The 17,187-nt window shown below is 33.3% G+C and overlaps 1 pseudogene; it reads right to left on the bottom strand.

Moving 5' to 3' along the window:
* Nucleotides 1–32: 32 nt before the first annotated feature.
* On the bottom strand, nt 33–13,803 carry LOC121206006 (uncharacterized; annotated as a pseudogene).
* Nucleotides 13,804–17,187: the final 3,384 nt, after the last annotated feature.

Here is a 17,187-nt window from a genome sequence, read left to right as displayed (position 1 = left end):
AATTGAATAAGTGCTCTCCAAAAATTAAATTTTCAATCTATAATTTCCAACAACCCCCTATCCAATTTTCGTATAAACTGGCAAACAAGGTATTTTATCATTAGATTCCCAAGACGATTCCATTATGAATGGAATTCAGACCATAAATCAAGAATTTCTTTTTGTATAGCTCCACTAGGATGGGTTTCAAGAGAAATTTGGATATCTCCAAAATTCTCCTTACACAATCTGTCATTAATGAATATTATTTTATCTTCTCTATTTATATATTCCATCTTAATAGATCAACACTGATCGTTATAGGTCCATCTGGCACACTTGTGACAAACCACTCCAAGGTGTTTTGCTCTTCGCTTTGTTGCATAACTACTCCTTCTTGTGCCAGGTAAATGCAAAACAGGAAGATGTTCCTCGTATCATACCTTTCCTTCAATGATCACTCAAATGTCTATAGGCATTCCCTTATGCATGAGCATTCTTAATCTCTCACATCTAACCTTGTAAAGCTTCACTATCATATTTCTGGGGAGACAAGAAAATTGTGTGTGCAACTGTGAAACAACATTATCCATTTTGAAAACAAAGAAAGTTTGAGAAAAAAATTAGAGTACTTTGAAAGCAAAGAAAACGAGATGAGAGAGAAGAGTACAAGGATTTGAATTGGAGAAAATTTGAAAGTAAGAATATATTGTATCAGTTTTATGGGTAGATGATGGGACCGACTATAAAGCCATGGAATACCGCTTTATGCTATTTAACCGGGGTAAAAAATAAAAATAAAAAACAAAAGGGAATTGAAATAAATAGTAACAATAACAATGATAATAATATTTATAATAATATGAATTTCTAATTAGTAAAATATATATTCACACTTAAATATTATTGTAACAAGGATCAGAAAGATAAAGAATTTCATCTTGAGCAAATTGATTTTCTAGGAATAATTTGAGTCTTTGTCCATGAACCTTGAATACATTACCATTCTTTGGATTCTCAATGTCGACTGCCCCATGAGGGTACACATGCTTTATAACAAATAGACCACTCCACCATGATCTTAGTTTTCTAGGAAGTCGGGAGCTATAGAGCAAAACCTTTTGTCCAACATCTAATTCTTTCTTAATACCATCTTGTCATGAAAAGCTTTGGTTCTTTCCTTATTTATTTTTGAATTCTCATAAGCATCATTTCTAAGTTCTTCAAGTTCAATAATTTGCAACTTTCACAACTTAGAAGTATCATTAAGATTGGAGTTAAGCATTTTAATTGCCCAATATGCCTTATGTTCAATTTCCATAAGTAAATGACAAGATTTTCGATAAACTAATTGATAGGGAGACATGCTTAAGATATTTTGAAAGATGTTCGGGTAGCCTATAATGCATCATTAAGTCTCAGAGACCAATCTTTGCGAGTTAGGTTAACCATTTTTTCCAAAATGATTTTAATCTCCCTATTTGAAAGTTCTACTTGTCCATTTGTCTGAGGGTGATAAGGGGTTGCAACTTTCTGTGTAATGGTATATTTCTTCATTAGTGATTAAAAAATTTTGTTGCAAAAATGTGTACCCTCATCACTTATAATAGATCGAGGAATCCTAAATCAATTTAAAATATTTTGTTTTAAAAACTTAATCATTGTTTTGTGATCATTATTTCGACATGGAATTGCCTCTATCCATTTTGAAACATAATATGTAGCAACCAAAATGTATAAGAAACCAAACGATGATGGAAAAAGTCTCATGAAGTTAATACCCCAACAGTCAAAAATTTTAATCACAAAAATTGGATTCAAAGGCATCATGTTTCGTTTTGAAATGGATCCATATTTTTGAAAAATTTCACATGATTTGCAAAAATTATAAGTGTCCTTGAATAAGGTTGGCCAATAAAATCCACATTGTAAAAATTTTGCAGCAAATTTTTTGGATGAAAAATGACCAGCACATGCCTTAAAATGAAAAAAAAAATTAATGAAACTATGTACCTCATTGTCAGGTATGCATCTTCGAAAAATTTGATCAGGGCAGTATTTGAACAAATATGAATCATCCCAATAAATTTTTTTACCTCAATAAAATATTTCCTTTTATCTTGTAAACTCCACTAAGAAGAAATTTTTCTTGTCGCAAGAAAATTAGCAATGTCAACAAACTATGGTATAACAGAGATATTAAAATTTTTTTCCATTAGGATAACTATCATTAATTGGGGAAGTTTCAAAAGATTCATCACAAACAAGTCTTGACAAATGGTTAGCCACAACATTTTCTATTCATTTATTATCTTGAATGGTGATGTTGAATTCTTGAAGAAGAAGAATCCACCTAATCAACCTAGGTTTGGCATCCTTTTTGGGCAGAAGATATTTTAAAGTTGCATGATCACTAAAGACAACAATAGATGATCTAACAAGGTAAGGTCTAAGTTTGTCCAATGCAAAAACTACTACAAGTAATTATTTTTCAGTAGTAGAATAATTCATTTGAGCACTATTTAAAGTTTTACTTGCATAATAAATGACATATGTTTCTTACCTTTCCTTTATCCTAACACAACACCAATAATGTTATAACATCCCAAAATAGGGCCTAGTCAGAACAGTGGTTTCGAAACCATAAATTTGAATTAGAAATGATTATTTTATGAATATTATAAGGCCTATGACATGTTTATATGCTTGCGTGAAAATTTCATGAAGAAATTCCATGTGAAAAGTGCTTAATTTGGCTTTAAGGACTAAATTGAATAATTTGTAAAACTTGAGTTCTAGAAGATTTAAGCATGAAATTGAATTGAATTATTAGTTAGAGGTCCTTAAAGAGTAATTTGACCAAGTTCTAAAAAATTGGACAAAAATAGGCTTGGTTAGGCAAATTTTGAAAGAAAGGTACAAAGGACATTTTAGTCATTTGGTAATTAATAGATTAAAAAGGGAAAATAAAAGCCAAATTGTGTCCATCTTCAACCTCGTGGCTGTGTGAACCAAGGGAGACTCCATGGCTAGGGTTTTGTCATTTCCAAGCCCAATAGGAAGTGATCCCGAGCCCCGTTTTTAAATGTTCTTTGCATTTTTGAAATTCTTGTAACATGATTTACTCATTTCTACCCATATTTTAAGCTAAGGTTCTTGTTTAAAAATTGACCCATGCATGACATGTTAGTATTTTGAAGATAAATGGAAGAATATGAAAGATTAAAGTGTGTTTAACAACTTTTACTAAGTGATTTTACATGAAAATGCATAAAAAGGACTAAAATGTAAAAGTTGTGAAATGGGTAGTAAACATGTGAATAAAAGAGAAATGTGGGCTGCTATAAGATCAATAATGGTTCGGGTAGGTTTAAAGTACAAGAAAATCAAACACATTTCATTTTACGAGCCTAGGGACAAAAGTAAAAATATGTGAAAGTTTAGGGGTCAAAATGGAAATTTTGTAAAAGTATGATTTATGGACCCATTTGAATAATGTGAGTAATAAATGATCTATATTTGAAATGTTAGATCAAGAAAACCAAGATTCGAGCTTAAATCAGGAAAGTACGAGATAATGGAATAATTAGCCGTACTCGAAATCGAGGTAAGTTCATGTGATAATAATAATAATGCAATGTCATACTTTTTTAATTATATTATTGTCTCATAAATTGAATAATTTATCATACGGTTGCATACGACGAGAATTCGACAAGTAAGTACATACGAAAATGATATTGTTGTTTGTGATTGACCCTAAATTGGTATGTCAATTCGAATTTGTGAGTTAAAGGTTATTGATGCTTTGTATGTAATGGTGACATAACTTGAAGGTTTATTGTATGCTATGCATGAAAAGTGATTTATGATATGTCTATGATATGTGATGTCCATGTGATGAATTATGATTTTTGGTGATAAAAAGTGATTATTATGATTACATTGATTATGTGAAAGCACGAGCTTAGCTACAACCATGAGATATATGATTTGGTCCCCGAGTCAACTTTGATGATAGTTTTGTATCTTGGAAACTCCTAGAAACCCTAAGGGATACTTAGCATTCGGATATCATGACACCATGGTTAATGAGAGCCAGTGTAAGACCATGTCGAGGACATAGCATCGACACCGATATGAGACTTCGTGTAAGACCATAGCTGGGCTATTGGCATCAATATGTGATCCCATGTAAGACCATGTCTGAGACATGGCCTTGGTACTTTATTTGGTGTATGATAATCCCAATCATCCTTTAGTATTCTAAGTGGTTCAACTTGTAGTTCAATGGATAAATCGATGTGAATTCAATGAGTAAGGTAAAGATGAAAAAGTAAGTGAGCATGTTATGAGATAGTACAGGTATGTACTCGAAACTATTGATTTACGAACTAGATGCGTGAGGAACATGTGGTATGAATGCAACGAATGAGTACTACTTATGAGAATGATTCCTATAATGATCTTGTGGTCATAGAATTTTATCTTAATGTATAATTATGTGATGAGTTTGATTGATAAGAATGTGTAAGGCTTGTAGGCCAATGTGACTAAAGTCTAAGTATGATGAATTATGAATATTGTTTTAGAAGGAAGAACTTTGTATTGGACTAATTTGCTATTTCAAGAACATATTGGTGAATCTTAAAAAATGTATGCTAATGAGGTATTTATTATTTTCATACGAACTTACTAAGTGTAAAGCTTACTCCCTCATTTCCATTTCTTTTAGTATTGTCAGGTTAGCTCAGGGTAGGAGATCATCGGGGGCAGCATCACACTATCGAGCCATCATCTTTGGAGTATTGATATATATATATATATTAAGCGATTTCAAGTGAGTGGCATGTATAGGGATTTAGTTATTATGTTAGATGTTGCTATGACTAGCCAAATGTATTGGTTTATATTGAGTTACTTGTGTATAGCCATGAGATGTGGCTCATAGCAATTATGATCTGTAAATCCATCTATCCATGCTAAGTTCTAATGCTTGTGATGTGATGATGTGAATATGCTTGTTGAATATGCATGATTGGTGTATGACATGTGTGTATGATGAATGCTTCATGACCAAACGAACCAGTCATAGCTATGAGAAATTGTATGATATGGAAATAAGATATTGATTGAACTTGAATGCTTAAGGCCAAATGAAATAAATTGATAAGTGGATAATCATAGATTATTGGTAAATGTGGTACAATAGTAAAACTAATGGATATGGATAGTTGTATCTAGACTTGATATTGCATGAGCATGCAAAATACATGAATGATGTCATGTTAATGTTAAGAATATATCTTAGTGAAGGATGCTAAATCTTTAAAATGATGCCATGATATGTGTCCTTAATGTATGCAATGAGTTGTGGAATTAAGGGTAACACAAAGGCTTGGAAAATAGCCTAAGTGTTGGCCACCTGGGCAGAGACACGGCCGTGTCTCTCAGCCATGTGTAGGACATGGCCTAGAGACATGGGCATGTGTCCAGGGTGTGCGAGGTCTGTAGCATGGTTTCGAGAATTTAATTTTTCACATGGCCTATCACATGGGCGTGTGGCTTGGCCGTGTGGCTCAATTTGTTTGATGACGTCATAGTCAGAGAGTTACACAGCCTGAGGACACAGGCATGTAGAAGGCACACGGGCATGTCCCTGTGTCCACTCGGGCGTATGACTCTGTTGTATGGATTTTTTTTTAAGTTTTCTCCAAAACTTTCCAAAGTTCTCGGTTTAGTCCCAAACTACCTTTAATGTATGTTTAGAGCCTCAGTAGCTCGTGTATGGGACATTATGCATGTGATTGAATGTTTTTAATTTAAATGAAATTTTATGGCCCGATTTTACGAAATGGTGTATGTTTAAGTCAGGTAACGTCTCGAACCTTGTCCCGGCGTCGGATATGGGTAAGGGGTGTTACAAGGGCAATCACTAGTATCACACATTACTTCAAATGGTAAAGACCAATCAGCGGGTTCATAATAGGAATAGAAGTAAGCATACTGCTAAGTTTTTCAAAAGTCATTTCACACTCTTCAGTCCATTCAAGCAAACTATCCTTTAATAAAAGATTACACAAAGGTCTAGATATAGCACTAAAATTTTTTATGAATCTCCTATAAAATTCTACGTGTCCTAAAAATAACCTACTGTCTTTTACAGTTTTTGGTGTTGGCAAATTGGAAATTAACTCAATTTTTGACTTATCTACCTCAATACCTTTTGAAGGAACTATGTGTCCCAAGACAATTCCTTTAGAGACAATGAAATGACATTTTTCCCAATTAAGAACAATATTTTTTCTTCAAATCTGATTAAAACCTTTTGTAAATTGGATAAGCAATCATCAAATGAATCACAAAAAAAAAACAAAAAATCATCCATGAAGACTTCTAAAATGTGTTTAACTATATCACTAAAATTAGTAAGCATGCATCTTTGAAATGTGGCTGGTGCATTACATAATCCAAAAGACATCTTTCGATATGCAAAAGTGTCAAAGGGGCATGTAAAAGTGGTTTTCTCTTGATCCTCAAGTGAAATTGCAATTTTCTTATACCCGAAATATCCATCTAGAAAATAAGAAAATTCATGCCTCTCAATTCTTTCTAAGATTTGATCCATGAAAGGTAAAGGGAAATGATCTTTTCTAGTCACTGAATTAAGTTTCCTGTAGTCAATGCAGATGCACCAACCAGTAATAGTCCTAGTTGGGATCAATTCATTATTTTCATTTTGACTACAATAACACCAGATTTCTTGGGTACAACTGGGGTAGGACATACTCATTTTTTTGTCAAAAACAGGATAAATGATTCCATAATCCAAGAGTTTAATGACTTCATTTCTCACCACTTCTTTTATATTAGGATTAAGAATTCGTTGCATTTGTTTAAAGGGTTTAGCATTTTCCTCTAAATAAATGTTGTGTGCAAATCAATGGGTTAATTCATTTTATGTCAGTTATGGTCCATCCTAATGCATTTTTACACATTTTCAAAATTTTCAGTAGATTACCTTCTTGTTGTGTATCAAGTTTTGAGGAAATTATGACTGGAAAAGTTTCATTCTCACCCAAAAATGAATATTTCAGATCACATGGTATTTGTTTCAAATCAAGCTTGGGTGGTTGATCAACTGATGTGTTAAAACATCTTGTAACGCCCCAAATTTCTTATTTTTGTTCTTGTAAATTTTGACACAAATTTGTATCTGCTTCAGTGATTAAGTGTTCTGTGTGTGTGTGTGAGGTCCCAAGTTCAAGCCATGCCTTTGGCAAATTTTGAAATTTTTTCTAAGTTAAGCCTCATTCTTGTTTAGTAGGCTTTTATTTAATTGTTTGTAAAACCATATTAGGATGGGCCAGCTGGTCTAGTGGTTAAGTGGAGTGTTGGTGTGTTGGAGGTCTTGTGCTTGATTCTTTCGATGGCAAGGATTAATATTTTTGCTTAAAGTTCGGTCAGAGTTGTGCTGAATTGGGATTTTGAGTGGTGGATGTATAGTGGGAGTTGAGGGAGAAAATTAAGGGATTAAGATAGTGTAGGTAGTGGGATTTGAGTAAAACAGTTTCCCAAGAATTCTCTCTATAAAAAAAACTGATCATTTTTTTCTCCATTCTTCTTTCTCTTCTTCTCTGTTCTCTGCCGAATTTTTGGTTCTTTGTCCTCCCTTTCTATTCATTTTTTCCTTTAGTCTCCATTCTGATCAGTGATTGAAGGCACACGTTCTTTCTTGCGCTCTTCTTTTTGTCATTGCCCCTTTCATTCTTTACTGTCAATTTCTTTGTTTGATTCTCCTTCTAATTCTAAATTTTCTATGGCTCGTTAATTCGGCTTTTGCACAATATCAGTAAGTTTTGGTTGCTTTTTAAGAGGGGTTCCTTTTTGGTGTTTAGGAGTTAATCAAGGGACTAAAAATCGTTCCTAACAGACGAGTTGAGTGCATGGATTTCTTGTTTCGATTGAAGGTAAGGGTTTCGATAGTTATGGATGAACATTTAGTTACAATACTGTTTAAGTGTCGGTTATGTTACTACAATTGGGGCTTTGATTTGTCGATTTTAGGTATTGGAATGCTCGTGAGTGATTAGGCATAAAAAATAATACAGGTGTACTCGATTACACAAAAAAAAAGGTTTCGATAAAAGCTGAAAACCTCACTGTCGACGCCACCCGGGTGTGTGGTTGCCCGTGTGGTAGGCTGTATGCCCTAAACCGGTTGTGTGATCGACGAGGCCAAGTCATCACCACCAAGGCTAATTTGGGCCATGTGGGCCACACGGGCGTGTAGGCCCACACGGGCAAGCCACATGGGCGTATGAGCCCATTTTTATTGAAATGACTGTTAAGGTTGAACGGGTTGCCCAAGTCGATGTGAACCTTCCGTAGGGTCGGTAAGCACTACTTAGAACCTTATCTGTGAGATATTGATTGTGTGAATTTTGTACTAAGCATGTTATATACAAGCATGTATACTAAACTGAATGTGTATCTGACAAACCTGTGATAGCATGACATTTCATTGTATGTTGCATTGCATTGCATTGGGTTGGGTTGATATTATTTGGAGAGAGTGTACTGAGAGGCTTTTAAGCCTAATACACTTGTAGCTCAGCTGCAAATTACTGTTTTGTGCTGTATTCGTTACTATCTGGAGTGTAGGGATGGGTGGGTTGATTTAATCCCCATATGGACTGTAGGGTTGGACAGAGATGGTGTGTAGAGGCTGGCTGGGTAGGATTTTGTTATTGAAAACTGCCTGATTGATACTGATACTGAGATGGGCTAAGTCCCAGACCGTTACTAATACTGAAAAGGGCTTAGGCCCAAGACTATTTGACTGTGCACTGTAAGTACTAATTGTTTGTTGCTTTTTGGGGGATTACACACTGAGGTTACGAAAACTCACCCCTCTCTGATTAATGTGCACAGGTAATCCCTAGACCTAGATGGATTGGTGCGGCGGAGGACTCGATGGTGACCACAGTTCTGGACTGTCATGCTTTTAATTTATGAGTATTGGTTTTATTTTTAGTCTATTTTTGTAACAGCTCGGTTTAGACCCTAATCGGAATGGTGGTTTCGAGACCACGAATTCGATTCAAAAAAATTATTTAAAAATTATTTTCTATGTTTATTTTGTGTGAATTTATATCTGTGAAATTTTCATGATTTAATTTTGTCGTTTAAGTGTCCGATTAAATAAAAGGACTTAATCACGTAAATTAAAAAAATGATAGTATTAATTGTAAGGACTGAATTAGTAATGGCTTCTTAAATGGAAGCCCTTAAGTTGTAAATAGTCCATGTCTTTATAAGTGGTACGGTGGTAGATAAAAATTTAATAGTTTTTATATTATTTTATTTAAGTTATCCATATATGTAAAATTAAGCTTTATTTTATAATAAGATATTATATATATATTTATATTATAATGCATGAAATTGAAAGCCAACTCATGTCCATTAACTTATGTAAGAGACGAAAAAGGGCTTATAACATAAAGCTTGGTTTTGAATTTAAAAAAGGGGTAATTTAGGAAACAAAGTAATAAATTATATAATATATGTATGTTATATCATAAAATTATCCTGAGTGCTCATATACCTCCATTGCCGAAACTTAAGCAAGAAAGAAAACAAAACAAAAAGCTAGGGATTCAGTTATATTCAGGCTTGATTCAGGTATGTGTTTTGCTTGGTTTTTGATAATTTTTATGTTTTTGAGATCGTTGCTTCGAGTACTACAAAATTCATGTTTAAATTTTGAATTTTGATGAATATTTTAAGTTATGCCATTGATGAGAGCCTTGATTTTATTTGTTTGATGATGAAATATAAAAGATAGGTGTTAGGTTAACATATTTTGTATTGGAATTTTTGACGATTTTGAGTAATTAGGACTTAATTGTAAAAATAAAAAGTTGAGGGACCAAATTGTGAAATTGATGGAAAATATGGACTTGTATGTATATAGGGAGCATTCGGCCTAACTAGAGTGTAGCCAAAGTTTGTGTATTTTGTGTTTCATGCAATAGGGACTAAATTGTAAAAATTGCAAGTGTTAGGGGCAAAATGGTAATTTTCCCATTTGTGTGTTTTTGGACAAAAATGAATGAAAATATGTTTGAATGAGCTTAATTTGAATATGTTTAGATCAAGAACCAAAGAAATCGGATTTGGATCGGGGAAAAACGAAAGTTGTCGACTAGCAGCCCCGTCCTGTTTTACGACGTCTGAGGTAAGTTTATAATCAAATAGATGTGTTTATTTGTAAATTAAATGTTATGTTTATATGCTGTTATGGAATGTTAAAATTAAATATATGTTGGCCGAATATGATTAAATGTGGCTAATATACTTCCAAGCTCAATCCGACCGAGTTACGACGTCCGAAAGCCCCGTATGAACCTTAGGAATAGCTAGGATACATATGTCATGACAAAGGATTCTGATATATATGTGCAAGTAAGTCCATGTCATCAATTTGTGATTTCGATATGTGTTTACGAATAAGACCCTGTTTGGGACAGTGACATCGATATGTGGCTACTTGTAAGACCACGTCTGAGACGTTGGCATTGTACGATAAATGTGATAATCTGAGTGTCCTATCCGATTCCGAATGGTTCATCGGGCAAATGTAAATTGGGTACGAGTCTGTATTACGAGTCAAACGGCCAGGTATGAATTAGTTTGTTGGCTATTAATGATAAGATAAGTTTATTCTTGATATTCGTTTGTTCATGTGAAATTGATATTAATAAATTTAAGTGATTTTGGTATGTGAATTCGGCTTTGTGATCATATAAGTTGAGCATCAAGAAATGATTCATAATTACAAGCAAGTGTGTGATTATATATATAAATGGTCCTGTTGGTGATATACATATATATATAGATATATATTTATGCGATATTATACTATGAATTACTAGTTTATGTAAAAAGTATATGCAGGTTTGATTATAATATAATTAGTTGTTTGGAAAGTTGAATGATAATAAGACAATTTGGCCTTTTGACCATTCAGCCAAAATAATGTCCATGTGCGAATGTATACATTAAAATTTATATACAGGTTTTAGGTTAAAATTAAATGGTATATAGTTATTATTCACAACGTGTTAGCCTAATTGAGTTGAACACTTTGTTAGGTCAATTATTTGCTAATGAATTGCTAAGCTATAATAGCTTATTGTGTATATTTGTTTTTTTTTTTTTAGATTTTGAAGTCAAGCTACAAGCTTAAGGACCGTCCGCAAAGTTCATCACACTATCAGCTATTTTGGTAACCTTTTAAGTTAAACTCGAATTATGGCATGTATAGGCTAGAGCGTGGTATGGGAAATATTGAGCTTTAATTTTGTATTAAGGCCATGCGAATATGGCTTATTTCCATGCTTGTGTTCGGTTCTAGTTTGATAAAGGTATGAGTCCATTTTGATTAATGTGTTGTGTGCTATGAACGGATATAGTATGAGTTATTCGTCTGAATATTGAATTTAGTTAATGGCTTTGCATGAGGCATGGAGAAATCTATCTTAAGCATGTTTGGTTGCTTTGGATGTCCTCTATACTAATTTATTTAGTGAATAAGTGCATTTGATCACCATGTTTAGACTTAGTCTTATATGTTCTAGTTGTAATGTTTAGTGAACTTAATTTTAGTAATTTCGATGATGGAATTTATGGGTGTCTTCATGGCTTTTAGTAGTGGAATTCGGTCATGTAAAGCAAATAATAATAAATAAAATGTCCCATGAATATTTATATCATTTCTTTGTATGGAATAAAATGTGAAGTGTGGTGCTCAATGTAAGGTAAAAACGTACAGTATGTATGTGAGTAAAAGAAAAAGCATGTTCAGCCATGTTGTGTCATAACAAGGTTACATACGTGTTTAACTATTAAATTAGGTAATATGTTTTAATCGGTTATATTAAAAGCTTCATTGATTATGCCTAGTTATTTCCACTTATGAGTTTATATTTACTAAATGGGTGTAATAGGTAACCTTAATGTTTGACTTGTGAATTATATATTTAAATTAACAAAGTAAAGTCACGTATATAAATAAAATAAAAGTATTTGGAAATAGTTTCTAATAGTGTTTGATGATGTACGTTGGCATGAATCATATATGTTGGTTTTACATTCTATTAATCAAGCCATATTTTTTATACATGTTCAGTATATAGCTAAATAATTTAATAGACGTAGCTTATATTTTATATTATGCCAAGTTAAATAATAATAATAATAATATTGAATCTTTGATTTAGGTTGTATATTAATGTAATTAAAAAATTCAAATTGTAATATGTTTTGCAAACCTGTAAGATATGTATTATGATCCGTAACGTTTCATAACCTTCATCCGGCGACGGATAGAGGTTAGGGGTGTTACAATTTTTACTGGTTAAATTTTTGGGTTGTAATTGGACTTTTGGACTTTGTTTTGGTTTTGGGTTTTAATTATCTTTACCTTATGGATTACAACTGCTAGTAGTAGGAAACCTCGGATTTCAAAAGAAACAAATGATTTTTGGAAACGCCCGAATTGTTTAAACTGCTTTAAAAGCTTTCGCAACAAAGAACATTTTGAAACTATCGACTAAATAAGTAACACGATTTCGGAACTAATAAGATATGAAAATAAATAATTCAATGGAAATGGTTTTATCACGATGGCACAATTTTCAAACATCCTATAATGTGACATCCCTAGATCTGACTATAACATCTAGGCCGGGTTTAGGGTGTTACACATCTGTAGTTGTTGGATGTTCCTCAAAATTTTGTTTTCAATAAAAGTTCTTATCTTGTCCTTGAAAAGAATTTAACATAGAATTAATGCATGGATTTTTTTTTTGTTATCAATTTCAAATTCAGTTAAATAATTTTCCAAAAGATTGAATAATTTGGAATTGATGAACTGTTTATGGACAAGTTGTTCAAAGAATTCCACTTCATGTACATTAGAATCTTTAGCAAGTTTAAACACATTTAGTTCTAATTTCATGTTTCCAAAAGACAAGTTTAGAACACCGTTCTTGCAATTAATCAAAGTAGTTGAAGTTGCAAGGAATGGATGACCTAAAATAACAGGGATTTGTACAGTACAAATTGAGACAAGATGTTTGTCCAAAATAATAAAATCAACGAGAAAATAAAAATTGTCAATTGAGCCATCTTCTACTATCCCTCGAGGAATTTTGATAGATCGATGAGCTAACTGAAGTGTGACAGATGTTAGCTTAAGTTCACCTAAACCTAATTTCTAATAAACAGAGAAAGGCAAAAGATTTAACATTAGTACCAAGGTCAAGCAAAGCACAATCTATTATAGTGTTCCCAATGATGTATGAAATTGTAAGACAACCAGGATCTTTATATTTAAGTGGAGTGATATGCTGAATGATTGAACTCACACGTTCAGTTAAAAAGGTTTTCTTTTGCACATTATGTTTCTTTTTAGCTGTGTACATATCTTTCAAAAACTTAGCATAAGACGACACTTGTTTAACCATATCCAATAAAGGAATATTAATCTTGGCTTGTTTGAAAATTTCTAAAAATTTAGCATTTTGATTCAAATTCCTATTGGTTGTAATCTTTGAGGGAAAGAAGCAGAAACCTCACATTTTTCCTTGTCTAGGTTGTTAGAACTTTTAGGCTTGCAATCATGCTTACCACTACTTTGCGGAGTGAGAGAGGGCTCTTGGGCTTTGGAAGGAATGCTCTTGTCGATGGCCTTACCACTTTGAATACTTGTGATAGAATCACATATTCTTTTTGGTTCCCAAAGGAATATGACATTGAGTAAAAGGATAAGTTGAGGTAGAGCAAGAAACTTACCTTTTTCTTAAATAAGCAATGAGGCTGTCAACATAGAAAGTATGCTCTTGATTTTATTGATATCTTGTGGAGTTTGATTGTTGACATTTGTTTGTTGCTTTTGATTTCATTGATATCTTGTGAAGTCTGATTGTTGACATTTGTTTGTGTATGCATGAATTCTTGTAATGTCTCTTTTAAACTTTTAACATGAGAAGATGGTTAGGTTAGAGTGTTGGGAGGTTTTGGAGGTTGGGGGAAATGAGCACGATTATTATCTTGCCACCTGAAGTTAGGGTGGTTTCTCCATTGAGGGTTGTAAGTGCTTGAGTATGGAGAATGAAAGGGTTTTTTGAATGTTTCCACAACTTTTGCTTGTTCATGCAACATTTCTTTTAAAAGTGAAGTGTTTAGGCATTCCATACTAGAATGTCCCATGATTTTAAAAATACCATAAATTTCTTCAGTTTTTCCTGGTTTAATTTCTTATATTGTCCTAAGCACCATGACTTAAACCTTTCTAGTTAAACTAGTCATCCTAGCACTTAGATCTTCTTCTTGACTAAGGTGATATTTTCTTTTATTATTAGCAAGATTTGATCTAATGGAACCTTCAGATAGGTTAACTATGTGCCAAGATTGTGAATTTTTTGCCAAATGCTCTAGGTAGTCAAAGGCCTTTTCAGGTTCTTTATCAAGGAACTCTCTACCAGCTATGGGCTCGATCATCTTTAGAGCATAAGCCTTGACTTATATCAAATCACATTAGTTGCATAGGCATGGTCATTAACAAACGAAGGGTTTTGGTAAATCACACCATGAACGCTACAAGTGAATTAATTCACATATAGATTCAGAATTAATTCATCTTGATTCTTGTCCAGTGTATTATTCTACCAATGAATACATCTATATCTCTACTTGTAGAGTCAAATGCTCCGATAGCCAAGACTAGTGATCTCCCTAATTACAATTGTAGAGCACATAATAATCCTTCTAAGTATTTGAATCAAATGCTTACTTTGATTCTTTTACGGGATTACAAACTCATTTCGATTATCTAGTGAAGTAAGTTTTCTTCCTTACAATGTAAACATTCTTTACATTTCCACTTATCTTCAATTTGAACTTAGACAATCAATGAGCTATTATTTTCTTGTCACAATTTTGCTATGCATGCAAAATATAAAAGACAAATACAAAAGACATAATAGTGAAATGTGAAATTAACTTTATTTATTTATTCATCGTTCAAATAAATAGAAAATAGTTACATGTTTACTATAATATGGGCACATTTCCTAACATTAAAAGGAGTAGGTGAGCTTAACAAGCTCAGTGAATGAATGAAACAACTACCATGCAAACATTTCATCAAGCATTATCGAAACAACCATATAACATAATCTCAACAGTTCCAACTTTAGTGTCATATTTTACTTATTCATACATATCTAATGGTCCATTTACATAGTTATCACATTCACTTTCATGCATACATTACAATACTTACAATCATATTTAAAGATAATTTGGCACTTGAGTTATGAAACATAAAAGTTGACACTATCACCACACATAGGATACACGGATTTCAAACACACCAAATGACTCATAAAGTTGAACAGATCCCAAAAAGTGAAGCATATAGCTAACATTCTCCATCACACCAAACATGTCCCGTTAAACGGAGCTTAGCTTACATTCCCTTTGTAACACCCCTAGCCTGTATCCATCACCGAATTAGGGCTACAGAGTATTACCGAAGTATAACATCAAATAAGAAACATTTTAGTATTACAAACAAAACAAAACATAAATCATAGTAATATCAACCAAAATGGTACATACGGTCCCTTTTACGAACCCTCGAAGCCCTAAAAAGATATTAGAAATGAATTGGGACTAAATTGGAAACATATGTAATTTTTTGAAAAAAGACAATTTTTCAATTTGCAAAGGTTACACGGCCAAGAAACACGCCTGTGCCTTAGGCCCTGTGGGCATTCGAAATAGGGACACACGGCGGTGTCCCAGCCTATGTCCGTACCCGTGTAACTCACTAACTTAGGTCACACGGCCAAGCCACATGTCCGTGTGCCAAGTCATGTGTTAGGTCGTGTGCTAGGCCGTGTAACAGCCTGACTTGCAACCCTTTGAAAGCTACAGGGGACACACAGTTGTGTTGCCTGGGTGTGTGCCACACACGACTATGTTGCCTGGGCATGTGTCACACACGACTGTATTGCCTGGGCGTGTGTCAAACACGGCTGAGACACACGCTCATGTCTCTGCTTGTGCGGACAAAAAATAGGCTATTTCCCAGCCAGTTTTCTCACCCAAACTCACACCTCATGCACAAGCCATTTGTACCTATAATCAAGCATTTAAAACACACTTGACATATGCATACTCAAGCTTATACAACATAGAAACTATCCATTGAACCAATATGCCAAAATGGCACCTCAATTTCAACAATCAAACTCACCTAAACACCTAACCAATTCATTCAATAATTAAACTACCAATTGAACAATTTCAAAGCCACATTTATCCATATGTTCTTATACCCAAAATGCATGCACAACCAATACCAAATGACCATTTTCACAACTAACATGTACCATACCAATTTGACCAAAAGATGATCACTATCAAACCACCAAATCAATCCATTAGCAACATTCATAGACTATCTCTATTCACACCATTCACCATTTCATAAAATACCATTACCATATCATTTCCCTACCATCATTTTAACCGACACAACATCGAAATAACAACTATACCAAAATACCATATAATTACAATATTATACCAACTAGATCATCAACCATAATGTCATATATACAAGCCACACATAACAGTTAAATTTCATCAAACAAGAGACCTATACATGCTATTATAACCATGATTCAAAATCATCACAATCTATCAATTTAGTTGATGGATAGTGTGATTGATCTCCGACAACCTTCCAACCTAAACGAGCTTTCGATTATCTAGAAACACAAAGGAAATAACATGAAGTAAGCATGTAATGCTTAGTAAGTTCGTAATTCATAAACAAAGCTTACCATTTCAATTTATAAGCATAAAAACAATTTTGATAATCCAACATGACTTGGCATTAGCCTTAACAACAACAACAACCTTTCAAGTTAGATAATCATATAGCTTAGCAAATCATCTCAAAATATCATCAACTCATACCATTTCATACTTTCATAGCATCACATATTGAGGCATTTATCAAACCTTCCCTTTTTCATACCTATTGAACCACTAAAATAATATTGGATACTCGAGATCTCATACACTATGTGCTAACATGTGGTCAAAACCACTACTATCTCATAT

Source organism: Gossypium hirsutum, chromosome A09 (genome assembly GCF_007990345.1).
Source record: "Gossypium hirsutum isolate 1008001.06 chromosome A09, Gossypium_hirsutum_v2.1, whole genome shotgun sequence".
NCBI lineage: Eukaryota > Viridiplantae > Streptophyta > Magnoliopsida > Malvales > Malvaceae > Gossypium > Gossypium hirsutum.
Note: the sequence above shows the minus strand (reverse complement) of the source record. Positions and strands in the feature narration are given on the sequence as shown.